Here is a 27,078-nt window from a genome sequence, read left to right on the forward strand (position 1 = left end):
TCTCAGTGTCTGCTGTTAAATAATTGTCTGATCGCCCATCATTTCTCACAACTGAAGATTTAAAAATTAAAAATGCTTAAAGCCCATAATTTTGTGCAACTGTGAAAATTTAAATTGATAAAAATTTGAAAAAAGCTTAAAAATAAACATCCATCAAAATTGTAAAAAAAAAAAATTGAATTCTGCCAAGCCTAACTATAATTAATATTGTCACAGAGTTCAGTTTTCACAGTTTTGTAAATATCTCTCCAAAAGGGCAAAAAGCAAATTATACCATATGTTGAGCACTATTTGAGTTTTTCATGGTGGTTTGATAAAAAAATTAACGGATCCCAAGAAAAATAATAAGTTTTTGAAAGGAGAGGCTACTAACCTGGTGCAGTAACTGGAGTTCTTTGAGTTATGTGGCTCTCTGGGTGCCCCACTTCAAGTGCACATGCACCCCATGTACCTTTGTTCGGAGATTTTCAGTAGCAGTTCCTTTTTGGCCCACATCTGTACTCCAGATATCCTTGTGCCCAGTACAGAATATATATATATATACCGGTGCACCAGCAAACCACCATCATTTCCTTCTCTACTTCAAAGTCCCATGGGACGAAACTCCAAAGCTCAGGGGAATGAGGACTGGTAGTGGAGCACCCATAGGGACCCATAATGTTTCAAAGAACTCCAGTTACCGCACAAGATTATTAATTTCTCCTCCTTCAAGAAGTGTTTCTGTGGGTGCTCCACTTTGAGTGACTCCTGAGCAGTATCCCCAGGAGGAGGAGGGCGCTTCAGAGTTGTATCTAACACAGAAGAGAGAACTGAATTGCCAGCCATAGGATCTGATCTGAAAGTATGAATCAAGATATCAAGTTTAGAGAAAGTATGTATTGAGGTCCAGGTTGCAGCTCTGCAAATTTCAACAACTGGAACATCTTTCAATAATGTCATTGAAGTAGACTGTGACCTTGTAGAATGGGCTAGTACTCTAGAAGGAGGTTGAACATTGGCAGCCTCATAATAAGAGATTTTCAACTAGAGATCGACCTTGAGAGTCTTTGGGTGGAAAAGATCTGGGAAACTTTCTAAAGCATTTGGTTCTATCCACACAAAAGTCTAATGTCCTTCTGACATCCAGGGTATAGCAAGCAGCTTCCTCCCAGGTGTGGGTGTGGCTTGAGGGATGATGAATAACCTGGTTAATATGAAATTTAGAAGATACTTCAGGTAGACATTTAGGATGTGGCTGCAATGAAATTTTTTCCATGAAGAATACTGTAAAGGGAGGATCTGCCATTAAAGCCCGCTTTTCTCCAACTCTCCAGACAGAAATGATGGCCATCCAGAAAGTCATAGATAAGTGGAAGCAGGGAATACATAGCCAATAGCTCAAAAGGGGGCAATTAAGAACCAAGTTTAAGTTCTATACTGGGGTGGGCTCTTTAATTTGAGGAAAGAAAGCTGTCATTCCCTTGACGAATCTTTCTTGTCGTGGAGTGGGCAAACACTGAGGATCTTTCTACTTCTGAATGAAGAGTGTTGATAGTGGCCAGATGAACCTTGATGGTACTCATGGAAAGACCTGACTTTTTTAATTCCAACATGCAATCAAGAGCAGCAAAGAGAGAGAAATGAACAGGCAAAAACTGTTGCCTGACACACCGGTGGTGGAATTGCTTCCATTTTTTAGGGTGTTTTGCATAGATATATTCCTGATGTTTAACTGTACCTGTTACACTTCTGCTGAATACGAAGTCTGTGTCCCTGAGAATCATTGAGGAGCCAACCTCTGAGCTGAAGAATTCTCAGGTTCGGGTGAAGAATCCGACCAGGGTCCTAAGACAGGAGATAGGAAATGGGTGGAAGTCTTAATGGTGGACGAGAAGTAGATGAATCAGGTAAGGATATCATACATGTCTTGACTAAGTTGATACAACGAGAATGACCCTGGCTTTATCTTGTTTGATCTTGTTCAACACTTTGAGGACCAACGATGTCAGTGGATATGCATAAAGAAGACTGTTTGTTTAAGAAATGAGGAAGGCATGGACTGGCAATCCAGCCCTCTTCTCAGGTAGAATTTCCTTCATTTCCTATTGATGGTGGTGGCAAAGAGATTCATTTCTGGAAGCCCCCAGGTCAGGAAAATAGGTTTGAGAATTCAAGGATCCAGCTTCCACATGTAATCTTGGGAGAAGCATCTGCTTACATCATTAGCTATGGTGATTTGTATGCCTGGAAGGTAACAAACTGAGATGAGGATGTAACTGGCTGTACACCAGTTCCATAGTTGTATTCCTTCAGTACAAATGGAGGATGATCTTGCCTGCCCCCTCGCCCCCAAATGATTTATGTAGAACATACAGGCTATATTTTCTCTCATGACTTTGACAAATTTTCCCCTGATTAATGGAAGAAAGAGATATATAGGTATATGTGTTCCTGACTGCTCTTAGTTTCAGGGGGTTGATACGCAGAACAGGCTTTTGGGCAGTTAGTTTGCCCTGAACGTTGTGCATGGCTAGGTATGCTACCCCTCCCACATTATAGCGATGGTAGGAAGAGGTTGGGTGAAAGGAACAGGGGGGAGGGTGTGAAAGACACAGACTTTAGACAAGTCTGTCCACTACTTGAGTGAGTCCAGTACTCAGCCTGAAACAGACACCAGCTTGTCCACTCTGTGTTTGTTTGTGATAGACTGTTCTGAGCCCTCCCTGGAAGCAGCAAGGATGAAACCTGGTATGTTGTGTTATGAAAGTACAAGCTGCAATATGTCCTAGGAGTTGAAGACAATTTATTGTCAACATCTGGGTGCTTATTTGAACCTTGGAAATGAAGTTTGTTAGAAGTTTGTCCACAGGTAGGTAAGCCTTGGTTGCAGAGAAGCCCCCTATGAAATCTATCCATTATAGTAAATTGAAGACTTAACCTGTAGCATAGGGACATGGATGTCTGTACTGCGGAAGGAACTTCATCTTACAACCGGCTGTTGAGCAGCCAGTTGTTGAGGTAAGGGAAGATGATTATAGCTTGTGTAGGTGAGCAGATACCACTGCCATGACCTTTGAGAACACCCTTGGGGGCAGAGGAGATGCCAAAAGGCATCGATACTGAAAGTGATCCTGTTAACAGTAAAATTAAGAAACCTCCTATAAGACCAGTAAATTGCAACATGAAAATACACATCCCAAAGGGCGAGGGTCATGAACCAATTTCCAGAATATAATGTAGGAATTACAGCTGCAAGAGTTACCATCCTAAATTTCTGTGATCTCACAAAGGTGTTTAGGCATCTGAGCTCTAATAGTGGTCTCTATTCCCTGTTCTTTTGGAGGACCAGAAAATACTGGGAATAGAATCGCTTCCCCTGGTGCTGTACTGGAACTGGTTCTATGAGCCCCTTGCATAGAAGGGCGATGACTTCCTACGTCTGCCCTTCTATGCAAGATGGGTCCTGAAGGAAGGATAGAGGTAAAATGGACAGAGTAACCTGATGTTATAACTTCCAGAAACCATTTATCAGACATAATCTGTTCCCATGGGAAAATTGATCTCCAAAGGGTGGAAGGTGGGTAGACTGCAGCTGAAGATTCCTAAAGCAGGTATGTTCTAGGCCCTCGACTAAACCATCAAAATTGATAGTTGGTCACAAATGATGGTTGAGTGGTGGTAGCACGCATGGATAGGAAGTTTTTTCCTTTGAAACCTCAGCTTTTATTTACGTGGTTCTATAGATCTATGGTAGTTAGAGAACCAAACCAGTCAGGATCTCTGTCCAGTTTGAGATCTACTACATTTACTCTTATTTGCAGGTATGTAGATACTGAGCAAGCTGAGTGTGTCCCTTGAGTCCTTAAAGCTTTACAAAGAGATTTGTCTGTACACTGAAAAAAAATTCAAGTCCATTGAAGGGGAGTTCTTCCATGGTATTTTGGAGCTCCCTAGGAAAACCAGACAGCTGCAGCCATGACACTGAATGGACTCAATGGGATAACATGATTTTGGCAATTAATTGATCTATAAATATTCATGGTAAATAGGCCCAATGGCCTGTGATGGGATGTTAGTTGGGGTGGGATCTAAGTTACTACAGAGAGTTCTTTGCTGGGTATCTGGCTGGTGAATCTTGCCCATATGCTCAGGGTTCATCTGATCGCCATATTTGGAGTCGGGAAGGAATTTTCATCCAGGGCAGATTGGAAGAGGCCCTGGAGGTTTTTCGCCTTCCTCTGTAGCATGGGGCACGGGTCACTTGCTGGATGATTCTCTGCTCCTTGAAGTCTTTAAACCACGATTTGAGGACTTCAGTAGCTCAGACATAGGTGAGAGGTTTTTCGTAGGAGTGGGTGGGTGTGGCCTGCGTTGTGCAGGAGGTCAGACTAGATGATCATAATGGTCTCTTCTGACTTTAATATCGATGAATCTATGATGTTGGCAGTGGAAATTGATTGAGCCGCACCGTCAGCTTTATGTAGGAAAGCTTGCAATGATATCCTCGCTAAGAGCTGACTCTCAGCTATGATATACTTGAACTGCTCTTGAAGTTCCTGGGAAGTTGTTCAATAGAATTATTGAATTTACTATAATTAGTGTGGTTTTACTTCACCATCAGAGCTTGATAATTTGCAATCCTGAATTACAGCATTGCTGAGGAGTAGATCTTACACCCAAAGAGATCAATTCATTTCTGGCCTTTATAGTAAGGCACAGATTTTGCATGGTGTGGCGTGCCACATTCGTTAACCATTTGCACAACTAAAGAATTTGGTGGCAGGTGGGATGAGAAAAATTCTGAATTTTTTGCTAAGATCTGATACTTCTTGCCTTTCAGTTTACACACAGGCAGTGCCAAGGCAGGAGTCTGTCGATGGTCTTAGCAGGTTCTAGTGGAGTCTCATTCACTGATACTAACACTTGTCCAAAGGTTGTGTAATTTAAGAATCTCTTAATACCAGTTGACAAGGGGGTTACAGGAATATGCTGATGCTGGCGTGTACATTCTGGTTCACCACAGAATGTCATGTGAGGTCGCAAATGAAAGCCAGGCTCATGCTGATTATGAATATAATTGTGAAATATATGTACAGGTACCAAGTAAGGAGAGAGAGAGAGAGAGAGACTAAAATATGTGCTTAGAGTCTGTATCATGGTACTAGTTACGAACGGAGGTGAAAAACAGGTATTCTGTCAGACAAAAATGTTTACTTATCTCTGTCGATATGTAAATTACGCATGGTAAGCTTACACAATAGAAATCCATTTACATACAAAGTCAAATGTTAATGTAGAGATGTGAATCAACAGGAAAGGAACACAGGAAAAAAAACAATCCATGGGAGGTTATCCTGTCTGTAAGTAGACAATGAACTTTGGAGGTATTTCTAGAAGACAGACATCCTGGCACCCAGCATCTAGGAAGTAAACAGTGCGTTTGCATTCATGAAAGTGGGGCCTCAGCCAACCTTGTTTGAAAATACTGAAGAGAACTTTGGGTGAGATACATTTCTTTAGACAGGAGGTTAACCTGTTAGTTAAGGTTAGTCTCTACGAAGTGTGTTGATGATTTTGTTTTATATGTAACCTTTTGTTTCCAATATCCTTATTCACTATCACTTGACTCTCTGTTCTTTGATAATAAACTTACTCTTGTTTTCACTATAAATATATCTCAGTGCTGTGGTGCTAAGTGCTGGCCTGAGTTGAATCGTACAAACTGGTGTGTACTGTTCATTTGGGAATGGCAAACCTGGTAATTCTGTGAGTATTCAGTGGATAAGGGGCTGGATGCTGCATTAAATGCTCGCTATATAGAGCCTGTGGAGAGAGCCTGTGGAGGCCTGGAAGGCAGTGCTTGTGTTTAAGTTGTGCTGAATGGAACGTATATTCCTGTTTTTGTGTCTTTTTGTAACTTAAGGTTTTGCCTAAAAGGATACTCTATGTTTTGAATCTGATTACCCTGTTAGGTATTTACCATCCTGATTTTACAAAGGTTTTTCTTTTACTTTTTCTTTAATTAAAATTATCTTTTAAGAACCTGATTGTTTTTTTTTTTTTTCATTGTTCTTAAGATCCAGGGGTTTGGGTCTGTGTTCACCTATGCAAATTGGTGAGGATTTTTATCAAGCCTTCCCCAGGAAAGGGGCTGCAGTGCTTGGAGGGATATTTTTGGGGAGGAGATGTTTCCAAGTGGGCGTGTCCCCTGTTCTTTGTGTAACACTTTGGTGGTGGCAGCTTTTAACCTAAGCTGGTAAGAATAAGCTTAGGGGGTCTTTCATGCAGGTCCCCACATCCGTACCCTAGAGTTCAGAGTGGGGAAGGAACCTTGACAGTACGTCACAAGAGTAAATCGCCGGCCTAAGAGATAATAATGCAGTGTTTCCATGGCCCATTTGACGGCAAGGCATTCTCTCTCAACTACTGCATACTTCTGTTCTCTTGGGAGCAGCTTTCTGCTTAGGTAGAGGATCAGGTGTTCCTCTTCTCCCACCGTTTGTGATAGAACCACCCCCAAGCTCCCCTTGGAAGCGTCTGTTTGTAAAATAAATTCCTTGTTAAAGTCCGGGGCTAGGAGTACAGGGTCATTACAGAGGGCCGTCCGAAGGTCTGTGAACACCCCCTCTGCTGCGTCGGTCCACTTCACTATGTCTGGCCCTCGGGCCTTCACCAGGTCCATTAGGGGACTTGCCCTAGTGGCAAAATGGGGACTAAAACGTTGGTAATAGCCTACCACACCTAGGAATGCGCGAACCTGCTTCTTTCGGGTCGGCTAGGGCCAGTTTTGAATCGCCTCTAGCTTATTGGTTTGGGGTTTCACTATGCCCGTTCCTACAATATATCCCAGGTACCTAGCCTCTGCTAGCCCTATGGCACATTTAGGAGGATTAGCAGTGAGGCCAGGCTGCCTTAAGGTGTGCAGTACTGCTTCAACTTTCTCCAAGTGGGTTCCCCAGTCTGGCATATGGATGATGACATCATCTAGGTACGCGGCTGCATAACTAGAATGGGGGTACAGCAGCTTATCCATGAGGCACTGGAATGTGGCTGGGGCCCCATGTAGCCCAAAAGGGAGGACGGTGTACTGGAATAGCGAGTCCAGGGTGGAGAATGCTGTCTTTTCTTTAGCTTTTTTGGTCAGGGGAATCTGCCAATACCCTTTTGTCAGATCCAGTGTAGTCAAGAATCGGGCTCTACCCAGTCGGTCAACCAGTTCGTTGATGCGTGGTATAGGGTATGCAATGAATTGGGATACTTCATTCAGTCACTGAAAGTCATTACAAAATCTCGTGGTACCGTCAGGTTTAGTCACTAGAACGATTGGACTGGACCACTGACTGTAAGATTCTTCAATAATCCCTACTTCCAACATTTTCTTTACTTTGGCCTTGATTTCTTCTCTTTTGGCTGCTGGGATTCGGTAGGGTCTCAATGTTACCTTGGCTCGGGGATCATGCAGATATGGCGATAGGTCTCCGTTGTCCGCCCCGGTTTTCTGGAGAACACATCTTGGTTGCAACTAATCATGTCGGCTGCCTCGATCTTTTGGATCGGCATCAAGTCGGGTGATATCCTCATTTGCTCGTGTAAATTATTCTCCTGGGGAAGGGTCTCCTAGGTGACTAAGCTTGCCTCTCAATCGTGCCAAGGTTTTAGAAGACTGATGTGGTAAATTTGCTCCAGTTTCCTGCGGCGTGACTGCCGCACCTTATAATTCACCTGTCCTACGGCTTTGATCACTTCATAGGGACCCTGCCACTGGGCCAACAGTTTACTTTCTGCTGTGGGAACCAGTACCATCACTCTATCCCCTGGTTGGAATCATCAGAGCTTTGCTTAGTGGTTATAATGGGTTCGCTGAGTGTCCTGTGCTCTCTCCAAGTGTTCCCATACAATGGGCATAACTTGGGCTATCCGATCCCTCATCTGCAGTACATGCTCGATTATGTTCCTTCCGGGATTTGGCTCCTCCTCCCAGGCTTCTCTGGCTATATCCAATATGCCCCGAGGGTGGTACCTGTATAGTAGTTCAAACGGAGAGAAACCCATGGAGGCTTGCGGAACCTCCCGGAGGGCGAACATGAGGGAAGGCAATAGGGTATCCCAATCTTTCCCATCCCGGCTCACCACTTTTCTGATCATGGCCTATTTAATCTTTCCACAAGGCCATCTGTTTGTGCGTGATATACAGAGGTCCGTAGGGCTTGTGCGTGGAGTAGTGAACACAGATCTTTCATCAACTTGGACACGAAAGGTGTCCCTTGATCAGTCAATATCTCCTTGGGTAGCGCAGCCCAGGCAGAGATCTGTGCTAGCTCCTTAGCTATTGTCTTGGAAGCTGTTTTGCGTAGGGGAACAGCTTCCGGGTATCGGGTTGCATAATCTAGTACAACAAGCACATGGTGGTGGCCCCGAGCTTTCTTCTCTACAGGCCCTACCAGATCCATGGCTATGCGTTCAAGTGATAGCTCTATTATTGGAACAGCTATCAAAGGGGCCTGCAAGTGCAGGCGACAGCTATGTAGCTGACACTCCGGACAAGAGGTGCAGTATCGCCCAACATCTTCATGTACTCCTGGCCAGAAGAACCTCCGCAGGATCCGTGCCTGGGTTTTCTCTACCCGTAGGTGTCCTCCAAATAGGTGACTGTGGGCGAGGCTCAATATGGCTTTTTGATGTTTTTGTAGCACCAGGAGTTGATGTATCTCTTGCTCCTGCATTTGCACCATGCGGTACAGGAGATCTTTCTTCACTATAAAGTAAGGTCCGGGACCCCGGACCTTCCCATCCGCAGGTATCCCATCTATCTCAGCCACCTCTTTCCTGGCGTTATCATATCTGGGGTCTTCCGCCTGGTCCCGCCTGAAAGTCTCTCTTCTGGGACTAACCAGCCCGAGCTCCCAGGGGTCAGCTTCTCCTTCTTCCAACGGCTCGCCACTGTCACAGCTGGGGCCAGCCTCTGACTCACCTTCCGTTGTGGTAGTTTCTCTGATGGCTGCTTGTATCCATCTGCCTACTAGGGCAGCCTTCTGGCCCTGGGTCAGGATCCGGGTTCCCAAGGCTTTTGTGGCCTTCGTCTCTTTTTTTGTCTTTCAGGGGGCTGAGAACAGTTCCTGAGAAATCTCAGCGAACATCAGGGGTTGACATTCCCCCGGCGATGAGTCGCTGCCCTCAGGGTCCCCACCTCCCTCCAGCCTTTCCGGGGGGAGTAAACTATCAAATCCTGGATAGTCCCTCCCAATGACTACAGGATATGGGAGTTTAGGAACTACACCCACGATCACCTCGGTGGAGTTCCCCTGAACCTCTGTCTCCATCGGGATGGTGGGGTAATGGCTCATGGCCCTATGCATGCACGTCACTGCTACGTGTTTGGCTTGTAGAAGCTGGCTACTTTTTCCCAGCTTACCCAATATGAGAGTGAAAGCACTCCCACAGTCCAAAAGTGCTGTAGTCTCTGCTCCCTTTATTCTCACTGGCCTGGTGTAGTTATGCGGGGCTAATGCGACCCCCGCAAGGTGGGTAAGGGAGCATGGGACCCCCCAATCCCCCAAGTTACATTTCATAGTCTCCTCGGTGCTGGGACACTGTGCTGCTATGTGTCCCCACTTCCCAGATGCATAACATCTATAACTGCTTCTAATTCCTCCCCTATCACGGGGGTTAGGGGGTTTAGTCCCAAGGTTCCCCCCACTCAGGCCAATCCCTTCCTTCAGGGGTCCCCGCGGATTTCCCTCCCCGCCCCTTCTTCCACCTAGGACTCCTCGGAGGTTTGGCTGCCTTCTAGGACCTACTAGGACTGGGGTCCGGTGCTTACTTCGAAAGGGCCTTCCTTGGGTAGTCGGGTCAATTCCCTGGCTGTCATGCATCTTTCTATCAGCGTGATCATCTCGTCGTAGGTGGACGGTTCGTTCTGGCCTACCCATTTTCGGAGATCTGGTGGCAGTTCCCGCATGTAATGGACCATGACCAGGGTCTCCAAAATCTCCTCCAGGCTGCATACCTCAGGCTGTAACCACTTTCACACAAGGTGTATGAGGTCGAATAGCTGGGAGCTTGGGGGCTTGTTCTCTTGGTATTTCCACTCATTGAACCTCTGGGCCCATACTGCTGCTCTCACCCCTGATCATGCTAGGATCTCTGCCTTCAGTAGGGATAGGATACAGAGGGACCTAGACAAATTAGAGGATTGGGCCAAAAGAAATCTGATGAGGTTCAACAAGGACAAGTGCAGAGTCCTGCACTTAGGATGGAAGAACCCCATGCACCGCTACAGACTAGGGACTGAATGGCTCGGCAGCAGTTCTGCAGAAAAGGACCTAGGGGTTACAGTGGACGAGAAGCTGGATATGAGTCAACAGTGTGCCCGTTGCCAAGAAGGCCAATGGCATTTTGGGATGTATATGTAGGGGCATTGCCAGCAGATCGAGGGACGTGATCGTTCCCTTCTATTCAACATTGGTGAGGCCTCATCTGGAGTACTGTGTCCAGTTTTGGGCCCCACACTACGAGAAGGATGTGGAAAAATTGGAGAGAGTCCAGCGGAGGGCAACAAAAATGATTAGGGGACTGGAACACATGACTTATGAGGAGAGGCTGAGGGAACTGGGATTGTTTAGTCTGCAGAAGAGAAGAATGAGGGGGGATTTGATAGCTGCTTTCAGCTACCCAAAAGGGGGTTCCAAAGAGGATGGATCTAGACTGTTCTCAGTGGTAGCAGATGACAGAACAAGGAGTAATGGTCTCAAGTTGTAGTGGGGGAGGTTTAGGTTGAATATTAGGAAAAAGTTTTTCACTAGGAGGGTGGTGAAACACTGGAATGCGTTACCTAGGGAGGTGGTGGAATCTCCTTCCTTAGATATTTTTAAGGTCAGGCTTGATAAAGCTCTGGCTGGGATGATTTAGTTGGGGATTTGGTCCTGCTTTGAGCAGGGGGTTGGACTAGACCTCCTGAGGTCCCTTCCAACCCTGATATTCTATGATTCTGTAGTCAGTGGCATCTGTGGCAGGCAAGTGAAAGTAGGCCTTCTGGGCCTCTCCACACAAAAAAGGGGGGAGAATGCTGGCCCACTGCTCCTGGGACCATGCCTCACACTGAACAGTCCTTTTGAATGAGAGGAGGTATGCATCTACGTCATCTTCCAATGTCATCTTTGGCAGATAGCCAGTGGCCCTCAAGGTTCACATCTCACCGGACCCCCGGGCCTGACTGGTGAGGATCTTCAGCTGGTCCATCACCTCTTGCAAGGGGGCATGATCTTGGGTCTCCTGGCCCATTAATAATTGATTGTTTTCCTGCTGTAGCCTCATAGACTCCTGTTGCGCCATTACCTGAACCCGGGTGGCCTCCTGCTGGGCTGCCATGGCTGGTACTGCTCAGTTTCTCCCACAGCACGGCTTCCTCCTACAACTCCTGACATGTGCACCCACCTAACTGGGAGGCTTTTAAATAGTTTCAGCCAGCCCATGATTGGCTTCAGGTGTCCCAATCATCTGTCTTTCCTGCCTTCTGGAAAGATCTTAATTGGCCCCAGGTGTCTTAATTGACCTGGAGAGCTGCCATTTGCTTATCCTGGTAACAGGGATTTGTTTAGACTGTGGCTAATATATCTGTCTCCTACTACTTTACTATAGCCATCTGGCCTTGTCCCGTCACAATATAAAATGACAGGGTCTAAATTAGCTGTTACTACTGAAGAAACAGATCTTGGAGTCATTGTGGATAGTTTTGTGAAAACATTCACTCAATGTGCAGCAGCAGTCAAAAAAGCAAACAGAATGTTAGGAATCATTAAGAAAGGGATAGATAAGACAGAAAATATCATACTGTCAACCTCTGGAACTCCTTACCAAAGGGTGTTGTGAAGGCCAATACTATAACAGGGTTCAAAAGGGAGCTAGATAGATTCATGGATGATAGGTCCATCAATGGCTATTAGCCAGGATGGGCAGGGATGCTGTCCCTAGCCTCTGATGCCAGAAGCTGGGAATGGGCGACAGGGCATGGATCACTTGATGATAACCTGTCTGTTCATTCCCTTTGGGGTACCTGCCATTGGCCACTGTCAGAGGACAGGATACTGGGCTTGGTGGACCTTTGGTCTGACCCGTTCTTACATTCATATTGCCGCTACATAAATCCATGGTATGCCCACTTCTTATATACTGTGTGCAGATAGGGTTCCCCCCCTCTTGGAATAGGAAAAGGTTCAGAAAAGGGCAACAAAAATTATTAGGGGTATGGAACGGCTGCCATATGAGGAGAGATTAATAAGAGTGGGACTTTTTAGCTTGAAAAAGAGATGACTAAGGGGTCTATGATTGAGGTCTATAGAATCATGACTAGTGTAGAGAAAGTAAATAAGGAAGTGTTAATTACTTCTCATAACACAAGAACTAGGGGTCACTAAATGAAATTAATAGGCAGCAGGTTTAAAACAAACAAAAGGAAGTATTTTTTCACACAACGTCCAGTCAAGCTGTGGAACTCCTTGCCAGAAGATGTTGTGAAAGCCAAGACTATAGCAGGGTTCAAAAAAGAACTGTATAAATTCATATAAAATCAATGGCTATTAGCCAGGATGGGCAAGAATGGTGTCCCTAGCCTCTGTTTGCTAGAAGCTGGAAATGGGCAACAAGGAGTGGATCACTTGATGATTACCCGTTCTGTTCATTCCCTCTGGGGCACCTGGCATTGGCCACGATCGAAAGACAGGATACAGGATTAGATGGACCTTTGGTTTGACCCAGTATGGCCACTCTTATGTTTGTTCTTATGTACTGACTTTGCACTCGAGCACTCTGCAGGGTTTGCACTTCCATCTCCAACAGATACCCAATAGCAATATGTACCCCAGCTTCATCCAACTTGCACTCTTAACACAAATCCTTAGCAGTGCCCTCAGCAACGTTAAGGCAGAATAACTTCCCAAATGTGTGGAATGTGGGACAGTCAGACCTGTGGCTTTGTTGAGATAACTGATATAATAGATAGCAGGTCCCTGTTTCTGCAAATTGGCGTTTTGAGTTATTTGTGGCTGGTTATCTTGGGTGGCTTGTCTGACCCATACGTGTCTTGTCCACTCTTAAGTGTTTTGTCTGGTGACCACTGTCATTAACTGTACAGACAGAGATGGCCACTTGTCCCTAGGTCCCACTGTCTGCCCTTTACCCTCTACTTCCCCGGTGTCTGCACTTGGGGGAGTTCTCTGGAGCAGTTGCATCCTGGCAGAGGACTGGTTCTTCCTTCCTTCTCCTTGCAGGAGAGGAGAGTCTGGCTGGAACAGGGGTCAGCCTCTCAAACAGCCCCTGGATAGGGCTTCACAGGCTCAGCCTCTGAAAGTCCATGCCCCTTTGTGGGGTTTACTTCCTACTCCTCTTCCTGGGGAGTGTTGCTTGGCTGTCAGCCAGGGCAGCTCTGGAAGTGGTATGTTCCATGGCTATTGTCAAGGTTCCTTCCCCACTCTGAACTCTAGGGTACAGATGTGGGGACCTGCATGAAAACCTCCTAAGCTTACTTTTACCAGCTTAGGGTTAAACTTCCCCAAGGTACAAATTAATTTTACCCTTTGCCCTTGGATTTCCACTGCCACCACCAAACTTTATCTGGGTTTACTGGGAAACGTAGTTTGGACGCGTCTTTCCCCCCCAAATCCTCCCAACCCTTGCACCCCACTTCCTGGGGAAGGTTTGGTAAAAATCGTCACCAATTTGCATAGGTGACCACAGACCCAAACCCTTGGATCTTAGAACAATGAAAAGCATTCAGTTTTCTTACAAGAAGACTTTTAATAGAAGTAAAGGAATCACCTCTAACATAGAGAGTCCCTCCAGGCAAAACCTTAAGTTACAAAAAAGACACACAGACAAGAATAGTCATTCTATTCAGCACAGCTCTTTTCTCAGCTATTTAAAGAAATCATAATCTAACACATACCTAGCTAGATTACTTACTAAATGTTCTAAGACTCCATTCCTGTTCTGTCCCCGGCAAAAACAGCATACAGACAGACACAGACCCTTTGTTTTTCTCCCTCCTCCCAGCTTTTGAAAGTATCTTGTCTCCTCATTGGTCATTTTGGTCAGGTGCCAGCGAGGTTACCTTTAGCTTCTTAACCCTTTACAGGTTAAAGGATTTTTCTTCTGGCCAGGAGGGATTTTAAAGGGGTTTACCCTTCCCTTTATATTTATGACAGCTATCTCCTGCTCGACTGGCCTACTTCTGTTATTAGCATTCTCTGTGTGGAGCAGCCTTCTTCCTGGTCACCACCCTTTCTATGGTAAGCTTCCCTTTTTATACCCCTCCAGGCTGAACAAGCTGTGAAGGTGCACCTCGTTAGTGCAGCACAGGCCCAGAGGAGCTCATTAGCCTCCTTCCTGGCCAGTGGGAGGCCATGCTCCTTCACAGTAACAGGTAAGTGCCCCTCTTGGTTGGTATTTTTCTCATCCAATATTTTTCCTTTCCACCCTTGACCCTGCTGGCTCTCTCATTCAGTCTCTTAGCTGGCTTGGGATCTTTTGAGAGGAAATGGAAACAGTGTCATCAAAGTTTCTGACATTTGGCTCTCCCTGAACCCACATGGGCAGGACCTCACTTTCAAACTCTAGATGCTCCCAGTCCTTCAGAGGTGATCTCCCTTGTTGTCGGTAGCTACCGGTGTGGTGCTCTGCTCTTGTTCGATGGTGAGAACAGTCGGCTGCGTGCGTGTTCCCTCTGAATCCCATGTCGATGAGCTCCGGGTTGGTCCTTGTTGTTCACCAGGCTCAGCTCCCTTCATTTGTCACTAACTTGTTTTGGCATCTTGCCTTTGATTTCTTTTGAAATCAAGATACTAATGTTACTCTGGCACTGCAGCCTTTTGTTGAGATCAGGAAACTTCCTCAGCTGACCACTTTGTGCATTCCACATTGCGAATTTCGTTTAGGATGACTGGCTTCGATGTGCTCTGCCTCTGGATGGGCCATCTCTTATGTTGGGAAAGACTAGATTTGGTACCAAATTGTTTGCACATACCTCTCAGGTCCAGTTGCTGACTGGCACCTGTGGTGTCACCCCATGGTATTTTAGGATGTGACAGAGGCTGATGTGAACATTTCTATTAGTCCTCTCAATCAGGGAGCATTGAAACTCCACACCCTCCTTACCATGTTTACTTTGAGGTGGCTGTTCAGAGCAGCTGTCTTTCCATGCGTTCTCCACAGAAGGGGCACACTCAGTTATGATCAGGCAAATGCACCAGAACCTTTGGCTGTGCCCTTTTCTCATGTTCCTCTCCTGTCACCATGAGGGTGGAACAGGGACTGCTAAAATTTGTGGGGATACTGCCATCAATTCTGTCTGCCACAGTTACAGGACAGCCCATAGCTCCCTACTTCTCCATGGCAGGAGTTGTTTGGACACAAGATTTAGGATATGTGCTGAGCCTCGCAGACTCACCAAACCCCTAGCTGTAAATCGCCATGAAAGAGACTGGGATGAACTACACAGCCTTAGTCTGTGTTACCATAGCACTACTGCCTGGCCCTGCAGTGTTCATTGTCTGCCGGGTCCCCGTGGTGGGACACCCCTCACCTTTGGTAACGTCAGGGCACTCCATCTGAGTGCCACTGATATGAGTGTCTTTGCCTAAGCAGTCAAGGGGGTTGGTTGCATGATGGAGGCCCTATCCCAAGGCCCAGTATTGGAGTAGGCAAGGTTGGCTTCATTTCCACTTGACAAAGGCAATTTCAGGTAACGGAGATACCACCAGCACTTTAGTTTTTCACCTTATGTTACTACTTGTAGGCTGGTGAGCCAAACCAATGAGGGGGTTGAACCTGTCACAGCTGAGCCTCTGTTAGGTATCTCCCAGAGGAGCTGTTTCAAGTGGGAATCCCATGGAGGTAGAAGTCTCAGCCTGCAAGTGAGTAACCAGACCCTCTTAACAGACTCATATTTAATCCTGAGAAAAGTGTGTCCAACCCTGGTACAGTGTTTCCTGAGTTGCTTGCAGATGCTGTTGTGCTGTGTATGTGCACAGACAAACAAACTCAGAAACCTGCAGCATGGTTAGGAAAGTAAAAATGTCTTGGAACACCTCCCTGGCAATTGACCCACAACTTCTCCGGAAAGAGAACACAGTGTGGTCACAACTCCAGGTATCTAGTGTCCCAGGCTTGGGTAGCTGCTGCCACCACTAAGCTTCATATTTTGAAATTTTATATCATGTCCCCACTCACTCTGTGCACTGCTTCCAAGGAACTGGTCCCCAGAAGTGTGTGTTCACTGGTACATATGATAGGTGCTCTTCCACTGCAGGAAAAGCAAGACTTGGTTAACAAACTCTTTACTTTGTTACTTACAGATAAACTCATGAATGACATCAGTTATTGTTCATCTAGAGGTGCCTTCTTTACCCTCTCAAGCACAGGAACGTTTTATTGCAGATCCCAATTCAGACTTCCTTCGCAGAAGCTGCTGAGTCCTGCTTCCTCTGGACTCATTTCAAAGCCACTTTCCCAGTAGCCTGGACTCATACAGTCCCCAGTGCCACTGGATGATCTCTGGTGTCTTGAGACCCCATTCCTGGCACCTTCACTGAGATGCCGGAACAACCCACCTCCAGCCAGCTGGATTCAACTCTCCCCTCCAACAGTCCTCACTCAGCTGCTAGCATTTGAACAGACATTCCATGGTGGCTCCTAGCAACCAAATGGGCCTTTACAGAATCCCCCGATGTTAAATCACCATCTCGTAGCCAACCACAGGTTTTACATCCCGCACCCCATATGTAAAATAACATTAGGTAAACGCATTACCTAACATTCTCCACAAGTGTGATTATTGAGCAATACTCTGCCTCCGGCTTTGGGTGTAAGAGCCCCTGGAAGAACCTGGGTAGGTGTTGCAAGAGTTACGGTCCCATACTGTTTTTGTGCTGACCTCATTTACAAGGTCCTTCCCATGAGAAATTATAGCACAGCCACAGGCAACTCAGTAGTAGGGCTCTCAGTTTTTCCATTGCCCTGATTTTTTACAAGGAACTTCAAAGGGTCTCCCATAAGGAGCATAATTAAAGACTGAGAGCCTTGTGTTGGTTCACAGTGCTCTGGCTGTACTTGTTCCAGTGATGTCATGCCACACTCCAGGCTCTTCACTGAAAGACCCCTCCGGGTGCTTTCCTCCTGGAATCTGACTCTTCTCTAGAGTGGAACATGCAGCTCAGCTCTCTGTACTCCACAAAGCACCCCAGATTGCCTTGTATTATTTAAATGGGCAGTGCTCATCCCTCCTGCCCATAGAAATGAACCACAGCATTCAGTGAAAACACTCTGTAGTTTACATGACATATGTGGGATCTCTGAGGATTTGTTTGATTTGCTGCATGTGAGCCCAGAAATTTTGAAGAGTCAAGTGTTTTCCCCCTAATTGTTGCTAACGGGGTGTTTTGCCCCAGCTGGGTGAATGTGGACCCATTCCTTTTATCTGTAGGCATGTCTGCCCAGCCACTCCCTAAAGAACATTGCTCGTTGCTGCCCTCACCTGCCTCAGGCAGCAGTTTATATTTGCAGGTTAGTTCAAAGGGGAAATACCATGAACCCCCTTTTTATGGAACTGTCTTCTTTTCTCTTACTCAGGGAGCTTCTTTCCTGTGCTTTACTACTCTCTAGAACAGCCTGATTTAACAAAGAGGTAAGAGAACCTCTCTCCATGAGACACTCAGCTCAAAATGTACAAACTTGATGGCTAAATCCATACCTGAGCAGCTAAATAAAAGCCGGAGGGCCTTTTCCACAGTGTTGAATGTGGACTTAGTTAGGAGCTAGAGGTACTCAGTTCCTCTGAAAATCAGGTCACTGATTTTGGTCCCTAAAGAGGTATGTAAGTGCCTAACTTTATTCAGCCAGGTTGGAAAGTGTTGGTCTAGGAATGGAAAATTGAGATACTGGCTGCCAAAAGTGAGTGTTAGAAAATACAGAGTATTCTGAAGTTTGTATGGAAGTCAACAGGGGAATGCAGATAAGAGCTGTAGGTGTGGAGTAGAATCTGGACACTTAGGGCTTGTCTTCACAGGGAAGTTAGTGCAGAGTAGGTTAGGGTGTGAATTTACAGCACACTAGTTTCTCCACGTGAACTCCTGTGATGGGGTGAACCAGGCCCTCTGAAGCCGTCTGCTGAAAGCTTTCTGGTCTTGCCACACCTTGTCTCAGAAAGGAGCAGTGGAGGTAAGTCCTCCAAGCTGCATAGAGAGGTTGCAGGAGAAACAGCCAATCAGAGAGAGGCTGTGAGGAGCAGCCAATCAGGGCCCAGCAGGCTCACATAAAAGGAGCTGGAGGGCCAGAGACAATCAGTTGCTGCCTAGAGCCAGAGGAGCAAGGATGGTGTTCCTGGCTGGCTGTCTGAAGAAGTGGCAGGACTGTGAATAGAGCAGTTGCTGGCAGAGACCAGAGGAGCAAGAAGGAGCTCCTGGCTGGCTGCTGGGACTGAGTACAAGACGTCAGCCCTACGGTAAGGGTGAAGTGTTTGTGAAGGTGCTGGGGCCGTGGGGAAGGGGACCTGAACAATTTATTGTCCTACCTGGAGAGCTGGGGCCAGAAAGGCCCAGAAAGGGTGAAGAGTCTCCAGGGAGGAAGCCCTGTGGGCATGGCCCCATACCAGAGTCAAGGGACTATTGGAAGAGTAGCCCAGAAGGGGCTGCAGGACTGAATAAGGACTGAGCCAAGGGAGGGCTTCAGGAAGACACCAATGGAAGAGGGGTACTGGGACAGGCCCTTGTTGGACTGTTTAAGAACCTGAGCCCAGGGAGGGTTGCTGCCAACACCAACTGAGGGGTACTAGGATAGGCCCCATTGGACTGTTTATCCCAGAAGTGGTGTTTTGGTTTGTGCTTCACATACACACTGCGAGAGGTGAGTCCCACCCTGTTACAAGTCCCTGTGTGGACATTCACTGCATAGTAAAAGTGCTTTTAGGCAGGTTAACTTAGTACACTTTATAGACCCCAATAAAGCAAAGCAACATCATGTAGTAAGAGACAAGAAGTGTGTCGCTGGCTCTCCCTTTAAGGGGAATGAGGCTCAGCTTTGCCAGTGACCACTGATCTCGAGCTAATCTGAACTAGCTGAGAGAGTGAGAGGGTTGCACAAAAGGCTGAGAGAGCTTGTGACATTATTGACATAATCTGGGACCATATAGATCATTGTTGCAACCAAGGTCCTGTAATGGCACCAAATCTTGTATAAAGGGGGTCAAATAAGGTGTCTCATACAAGGTTATGGTTTGCTGGTTATGATTATGCTGTCTATATGTGTGCATCTTTTTTGTAGTTAAAGTTATGAATATTGGCTCTATACTGTCTGTATTTCAAATTTATGCTATGATTCTGGGTGACACCCAGGGGTGAAAGTGAAATTGAGCTCTTACTGGTATGGGGCCGGCTCTGTGCCCCCCGTCCTCCCTGGAAGGCGCGGGGCCCCAGGCGGAAGGGGCGGGGTTAGGGTCAGCGTCCCCCAGCCACCCCATCTGGCCCACGCCACTTAGGGCTCCAGTGGTGATTTAAAGGGACCAGAGCCCCGCACCCTTTTAAATTGTGGGCGTGGGGCAGCTACTTCTTTTGAAAGGGGCAACAACATTAAAGCGACAGCAGCGCTTTCAGCAGCATCCTTTGCCGTGGCAGCGCTTTAACGTCGCTGCGCCTTTTGCGCCCCACGTCGGCGGCCCTGCCGGTAGGAACCCAGTTAAAGTGTTAAAGCGCTGCCACAGTCCTTAAAGCGCTGCTGTGACAGTGCTTTAAAGTCACGGTACGGGCCGGTACTGGCGGCTACTTTTTACCGGGACGCTGTACCGGCCCGTACCGCCTTCCTTTCACCCCTAGTGACACCCCAGACAAGTTGGTGTCAGCTCCGCCTAGCCTGCTTGATGACCCATTAAGGACCGTCAGCTATACAACTGACCCATTGAGAGAAGGCAGACATGAGGACATGCCTATGGACAGAACTCTGAGGTGTTTCCAGGCCACGTGCTGGACAGCTTGTCTTTGGAACAAAGAAAGACAGACCACATGGCAAGAGACTATAAAAAGCTGCTGCAGCTCCTCCATCTTGTCTTCAATCCTGCTTCTTACCTCTGGAGGGACTTCGCTACAAATGGAAGCTCTGAACAAAGGACTGAATGACCCATCCCAGCTGTGGATGTTCTCCAGAGACTGGATTTGAACCTGCAGTTTATTCCCTCACTGCTGCAAGCCTGAACCAAGAACTTTGCTATCACTGTATGTCATTGATTCCATTTAACCAATTCTAGCTCTCATCTCTATCTTTTTCCTTTTATGAATAAACCTTTAGATTTTAGATTCTAAAGGATTGGCAACAGCGTGATTTGTGGGAAAGATCTGATTTGTATATTGACCTGGGTCTGGGGCTTAGTCCTTTGGGATCGAGAAAACCTTTTTGCTTTTACTGGGGTATTGGTTTTATAACCCGTCATCCCCATAACGAGTGGCACTGGTGGTGTTACTGGGAAATTGGAGTGTCTGAAGGAGTTGCTTGTGTGACTTGTGGTTAGCCAGTGGGGTAAAACCAAAGTCTTCCCTGTCTGGCTGGTTTGGTTTGCCTTGGTGTGCATAGAAACCCCAGCGTTGGGCTGTAACTGCTCTGCTTTAAGCAATTTGTCCTGAATTGGCACTCTCAGTTGGATCCTGCCAGAACCAGCATCATTACAGAGCTCCATTAGCACTCCTGGTGGCACCTAGATAGGGTTGCCAACCCTCCAGGATTGGTCTGGATTCTCCAGGAATTAAAGATTAATCTTTACTTAAAGATTATGTCATGTGATGAAACCTCCAGGAATACGTCCAACCAAAACTGGCAACTCTACACCTAGGGGATAAGGCCCAATTAAAGATGAATCCCAGCTCTGGGAGGAGCTGGGTGGTTACTATAAAGAGAGGAAGCCTGGAACAGAAGGGAGCTGAAGGGAGAGGGGGAAAGAACTCTTCAGTGCTTCCCTTGGCAGTAGAGAGTGGAGCCAGGGTAGACAGGGAAAAGCCACTGAGATGAAGCAGCCTTTGGTGGTGAACCCTGATTAAAGGGCAGGAGCCAGGCCTCCAAGCATGGGAGGGGTTCATCTGAGGAGCAGAGCATAGGGGAAATGCAAGAGGGATGAAGGTTCAAGACTGAGGAAGGGTAGTCATGGTTTAAAATTTATATTTTCCTTTGGGATTTATTGGGGTATTCCAGGATCCCTGAAAGAAGGGTGAACCTAGAGAGACCTTGGAGCCTGGGAGGATAGTCATGAAGCCCTGAGACAAGGGGGTACCTGAGAATCTGGGCCCAGAGTCAGGGGCCAAAGACCTGACACAATGTCGTTGGACTTCTGTTTATTGGCGTTTATTGTTACATCAGAAGGGCTGAGACTTTCCAGTGACCTGATGGGAGGGCTGAGTCATGAGAAGAGATAGACTACTGCACAATCGGAGTGGCTGTTGGCAGGGGAGTGCTAGATGAGGCAAATCTGCTACACCACACCCTGCCATGGGTGGAGACACCAACGGGGAGTTCACTCTTCTGCAAAGTGGTTGCTATGTGGAATAGCCCTGTGTGATGACCTTGAGCTAAGACCACCTGGGAGAAGTCAGACTCTCGATCTTTCCTGGGCTTGTCTGCCCTATTTATGGGCCAGGCAAGGAAGAGTTAAAGGCCTGGAAAATCAAGGCAGCTGGAATATGTCAGTCTACCAGGCCCAGCTGCTTCACTTGCTAAGGAGGAAGAGGAAGACAGCAGCAGAGTGAGGAAGACGCTACCCTGGCCAGAGGGGAGAGTGGGCTGTTCAGACTGAGTATTTTGAGATTATTTGTTTCCTGGAAGGGCAGCTCTTTATTTTGGGTATGTAAGAGCTCACAATGTGACACTCCTGAAGAAACCCAAGGCAATCTGATTGGGTAGTATGTGTGTAGTATTCTGTTTATGAGCAAAGATTGAGGGCTTCATAAATACAACATGTGAGTGGTATTTGTTCTGGAGGAAAGGTGGAAGGGAAATTGAAGTCACTGAAAGAGAGATTCAGGAACCCCAATCAGATTGTGACCAAAGGGAATGGTCACCAGAAGATTCTTTTGATGGGACAGAGGTGGAGAATGAAGGAAGATGGAGGGATATGAATGGGCAAACCTTAATTCTGGTATTAACTAACTTTTGCATGTTTGACTTTGAAACCTTAATGTTCTTTTAATGTAAATTTTTTGGATGTAGTTTTCTGAGGTTTTTATTAGAGCATAAGCCTTCCAGTCATTTGTTCGGATACAGACTAACACGGATGCTACTCTGAAACCTAAGGTTTTTATAAAACTTTAACATTTTTTAAAAAAAAATCACATGGAAACAGATTGATCCCTGCCACGGGGTCCACTCATCACGGGTGGTGCCTCCTCCTGGCTGCTCTGGGGATTAGTTCTTTCCAGGCCCAAGACCCTCTTCTGCTGCTCACTGCACACCCTGCTGCTGCGGTCTCTCACTCTCTGTGGCTCAGGGTGTTCCCTCTCTGTGACTTGGCCCTCCTGCCAGGTCATTGTGCATGTTTCCCCCTTCTGGGGTGGAGCCCATGGTTCCCCTAACCCCTGTCTCTGTCTTTACCCCGGTCTTCTCCTTCCCCCATTCCTCAATCTTGCTCCTATCCCCCTCTGGTCTTCTTCCCTCCTCTGTCTCTGACTCTTCCCCCTTGTTTTTGCCTCTGTCCCCCCTTCTGGTTCCTGTTCCCACCCTTATCACCACAAACCCCCCTCACCCCGCTGCATTTGAATAAGGGGCTTTCTTCCTTCCCCTCTTCCTCCTCACTGTCCGGACACCAGCAGGGAGGCATTGAGAGCACAGGAGAGATGGTGCCCCTGATTTCCTCTGGTCCAGTGTCTGACATCACAACAATCTCTGGAAGCCAGGACAGGAAATCACAGGGAAAGTCCTGCTTGGCCTCTGCAGGCCAGGGTGGAGCACACTCCATCACTTTGTGGGAATGGTTCATTCACAGTCTGGGTGTACATAGGAGCAGGGAGAGGATGGAGCATGCTCAGTGCAGGTTGAATCTTTGGAGAATTTAGCTGCACAAATCTAACGGGTCTCAACTGAGTATGGGCAAACAGATTTTTCAAAGACTTAAAATTTGACCAAATTTGGGTGGTTTGTCACAGGAGTGGCAAAAGACACATCCCTGGCACCATTGCATTTCCTCCTGCCAATTTCATGTCCCTGCTCCAAAGCAGAGTGGCACTGGAGTTTTTCAACCCAATGATTGTAAAAAAACAATTAACATGGACAAAACAATGCGTTTCCGCCCTTGTTAGTTGAAATGCCTGAACCACTTTATCTGACATTTAAAGTGAGCCTGAGACACACACCTGATACGGAAGATTTCAGCCTAAATGGTTCATGTCTGGCAAAGTTATAAGCCACTGAAACATGGTCTTATAATAGAAAATGGTGGGCACCCTTCAGTACAGTGTCTCTACCTGCGCCACCCACAGTATTCATAAATTCATAGAGTTTCAGGCCAGAAAGCACCATTAGATCAGCTAGTCTGACCTCCGGTACTGCACAGGCCATTATGGGTTTTCATTTCACCCAGTTATTCCCATGTTGAGCCCAATAACTTGTGAGCATATCTCCCAGAAAGGCATCAGCAAGTCTTGATTTGAAACATCAAGAGCTGGGGAATCTACCACTTCCCTAGGGAGTTTGTTCCAATGGTTGATCATCCTCTCTCGCACAAGTTTGCATCTTCTTTCTAATTTGCATTTATCTGGCTTCAGATTCCAGCCATTTGTTCTGCCTTGCTCTACTAGTATTTTCTTTCCATCCTCTCCCCCCTTCATAAAGTGCGAACATGGCATCAGAGCTTTTTTGTTTTCCTTTTTTAAGGAAAAAAAAAAGGCGGGGGGATTTTTTTACTAGGTTTTTACTAGTTTTGTCACTTTCCCTCCTCCCCTCCCATCTGGTCTTTTTACCCTGATGCTGAGCTGTAAATGGGAATCAGGCCTGTTAAGTCCCAACTTTCCTGTTGTTGCTGCAGGACAGGCAGCATGGGGTGGGATAATGATCTCACAGTAACTTGAAAGCTGAGCTGTGGGGTTGCCAACCAGTTTGTGATGTCATGTCCCACAGGTGTGCTAATCCTCCTGCAGAAATTAGCACCTACAGACTAACATGGAAAGTCCATTTCCCAAACATGATCCACATGTTGGGTTTTGCACCAGGAATGAAACACTGCAGGGAATTGTCCTTGAAAAACAGACCCAGCCCCAGAGTCCTCATACTGTAGTGTGGGGGCATCGCCACCCTCTGAGATTGACCGGGAGGAATTGGAGGGCAAAGCCAGCACACCCCCACCCACCACGCCGGAAGCAGACGGGTGGGACAGGAAGTATAAAAGACTGGCCCAGCTGATCAGTCAGGCTGGAGCTGCCAAAGGTGACAGACACCTCCCACCCACCATTGAGGCTGGAGCCTGAAGAGGACCCCTTTAGTGCTGAGGACGGGCCAGAGCTGCCTGAACTGCCTGCCGCCAGAGAAGCCAAGCAGCTGCTGGGACTGCTGCTGGCGGTGTACCCCGAGGAGATGGAGGACAATCCTCAGGTACAGGTACACTCTGAGGGGGAGTGTAGGAAGTAGCCCAGGGATACCAGACTATAGTCCAGTTGTGTTGTTGCCTGAATATAGGTCAGCGTGTTTTGGGCAGATCCCTGCGGACCCAGTGGTGGAACACTCCACCACTGTTAGGGCCCTGGAGTGGGACCTAGTGGAGTAGGGTGGGCCCAGGTCCCCCTACCTCCTGCTGCCAACCCCACCTTTGAGGTGGCAGCCTCCCCACCTTAGGCCAGGAGGCCTGCATTTGTCTGCCATCTGCCAGAGCTAGGATATCAGACTGGTGCTGTGCCCTGCTTGTGGGCCTGAGACCCCTAGATTCTTTGGCGCTGTGCCCTGCTGCAGTCAGTGCCCTGAACTACCTGCCGCATAGCCCTGCTTAGAGGGCCCAGGGCCTAAGAGACTGCTAATCCCCCCCTCTAATCTTTGCCTAGAGAGGGGTCTGAGCATGAGGGGGCATGGCCACCCTCTGAGATTGAGGAGGAGGAACAGCCATGCACTCCTACCATGTGTCTGTTTCCTGGAAATGTAGGGTTGTTCCTGCCACCCCCTCCTTTGGTTGAGGAAAGAGGGTGCTCAGGAGCCACAGCTCACCTTGGCAGTGGGATTGTTTAGTCTGTCTCCCACATTCTGCCTGTTGTTAGTTGCTGCCTCTGCCTGTGCTGGGATATGTAAGCCCCACACTGGGGAACCAAGGGTTAATAAGCAGCGCTGTGCTCAGAAGGCCCCACCTCAGGTGCACTCACAATGGAGGCAGAGCTCAGAAAGGAGCAGCCTGGCTGAGTCAGGGCAGGCAGAGAAGGGAGCAGTCCTAAGCTGGTATCTCCTGCAGAGAGGCTATGGGAGCTCCATACTGCCTGGACCGGACCCCGCTGCTGAGCCAGCAGAGGCCCCATGGAGACTGGGAATAGAGAGCCGCAATTGGAGAAGAATCTCTGGATGATGGCCAGGAGGACACCCGCCCCCGCACCCGTGAGTCCATAAACTGGCCCCTGCTGTGACTTTGGAGGGGCAGAGGCTGTGGGAGGAAGCACGAGCAGGAGTGTGTGAGAGGGGAGGGCTCCTGCCTCATACTGAGAATGAGGGGCGATCAGCGGGTTATCTCAAGTGCCTATATACAAATGCACAAAGCCTGGGAAACAAACAGGGAGAACTGGAGGTCCTGGCAAAGTCAGGGAATTATGATGTGATTGGAATAACAGAGACTTGGTGGGATAACTCGCATGACTGGAGTACTGTCATGGATGGGTATAAACTGTTCAGGAAGGACAGGGAGGCCAGAAAAGGTGGGGGAGTTGCACTGTATGTAAGGGAGCAGTATGACTGCTCAGAGCTCAGGTATGAAACTGCAGAAAAACTTGAGTGTCTCTGGATTAAGTTTAGAAGCGTGAGCATCAAGGGTGATGTCGTGGTGGGAGTCTGCTATAGACCACCGGACCAGGGGGATGGGGTGGACGAGGCTTTCTTCCGGCGACTCGCAGAAGCTACTAGATCGCACGCCCTGGTTCTCATGGGCGACTTCAATCATCCTGATATCTGCTGGGAGAGCAATACAGCGGTGCACAGACAATCCAGGAAGTTTTTGGAAAGTGTAGGGGACAATTTCTTGGTGCAAGTGCTGGAGGAACCAACTAGGGGCGGAGCTCTTCTTGACCTGCTGCTCACAAACCGGGAAGAATTAGTAGGGGAAGCAAAAGTGGATGGGAACCTGGGAGGCAGTGACCATGAGATGATCGAGTTCAGGATCCTGACACAAGGAAGAAAGGAAAGCAGCAGAATACGGACCCTGGACTTCAGAAAAGCAGACTTTGACTCCCTCCGGGAACTGATGGGAAGGATCCCCTGGGAGAATAACATGAGGGGGAAAGAAGTCCAGGAGAGCTGGCTGTATTTTAAAGAATCCTTATTGTGTTTACAGGGACAAACCATCCCGACGTGTAGAAAGAATAGTAAATATGGCAGGCGACCAGCTTGGCTTAACAGTGAAATCGTTGCTGATCTTAAACACAAAAAAAGAGGCTTACAAGAAGTGGAAGATTGGACAAATGACCAGGGATGAGTATAAAAATATTGCTCGGGCATGTAGGAATGAAATCAGGAAGGCTAAATCACACCTGGAGTTGCAGCTAGCGAGAGATGTCAAGAGTAACAAGAAGGGTTTCTTCAGGTATGTTGGCAACAAGAAGAAAGCCAAGGAAAGTGTGGGCCCCTTACTGAATGAGAGAGGCAACCTAGTGACAGAGGATGTGGAAAAAGCTAATGTACTCAATGCTTTTTTTGCCTCTGTCTTCATGAACAAGGTCAGCTCCCAGACTACTGCACTGGACAGCACAGCATGGGGAGCAGGTGGCCAGCCCTCTGTGAAGAAAGAAGTGATTCGGGACTATTTAGAAAAGCTGGACGTGCACAAGTCCATGGGGCCGGATGTGTTGCATCCCAGAGTGCTAAAGGAGTTGGCGGATGTGATTGCAGAGCCATTGGCCATTA

General features: G+C 47.4%; 1 long non-coding RNA gene across 1 annotated transcript; it reads left to right on the top strand.

The window, feature by feature from the left end:
- The first annotated feature begins 14,286 nt into the window (after positions 1–14,286).
- LOC122463093 lies at positions 14,287–25,709 on the top strand. Its single transcript, XR_006286087.1, has 3 exons — positions 14,287–14,395; positions 16,326–18,469; positions 21,199–25,709. It is a non-coding gene; the product is annotated as an uncharacterized LOC122463093 (long non-coding RNA).
- Positions 25,710–27,078: the final 1,369 nt, after the last annotated feature.

The sequence above is a fragment of the Chelonia mydas genome, chromosome 15 (genome assembly GCF_015237465.2).
Source record: "Chelonia mydas isolate rCheMyd1 chromosome 15, rCheMyd1.pri.v2, whole genome shotgun sequence".
Lineage (NCBI taxonomy): Eukaryota > Metazoa > Chordata > Testudines > Cheloniidae > Chelonia > Chelonia mydas.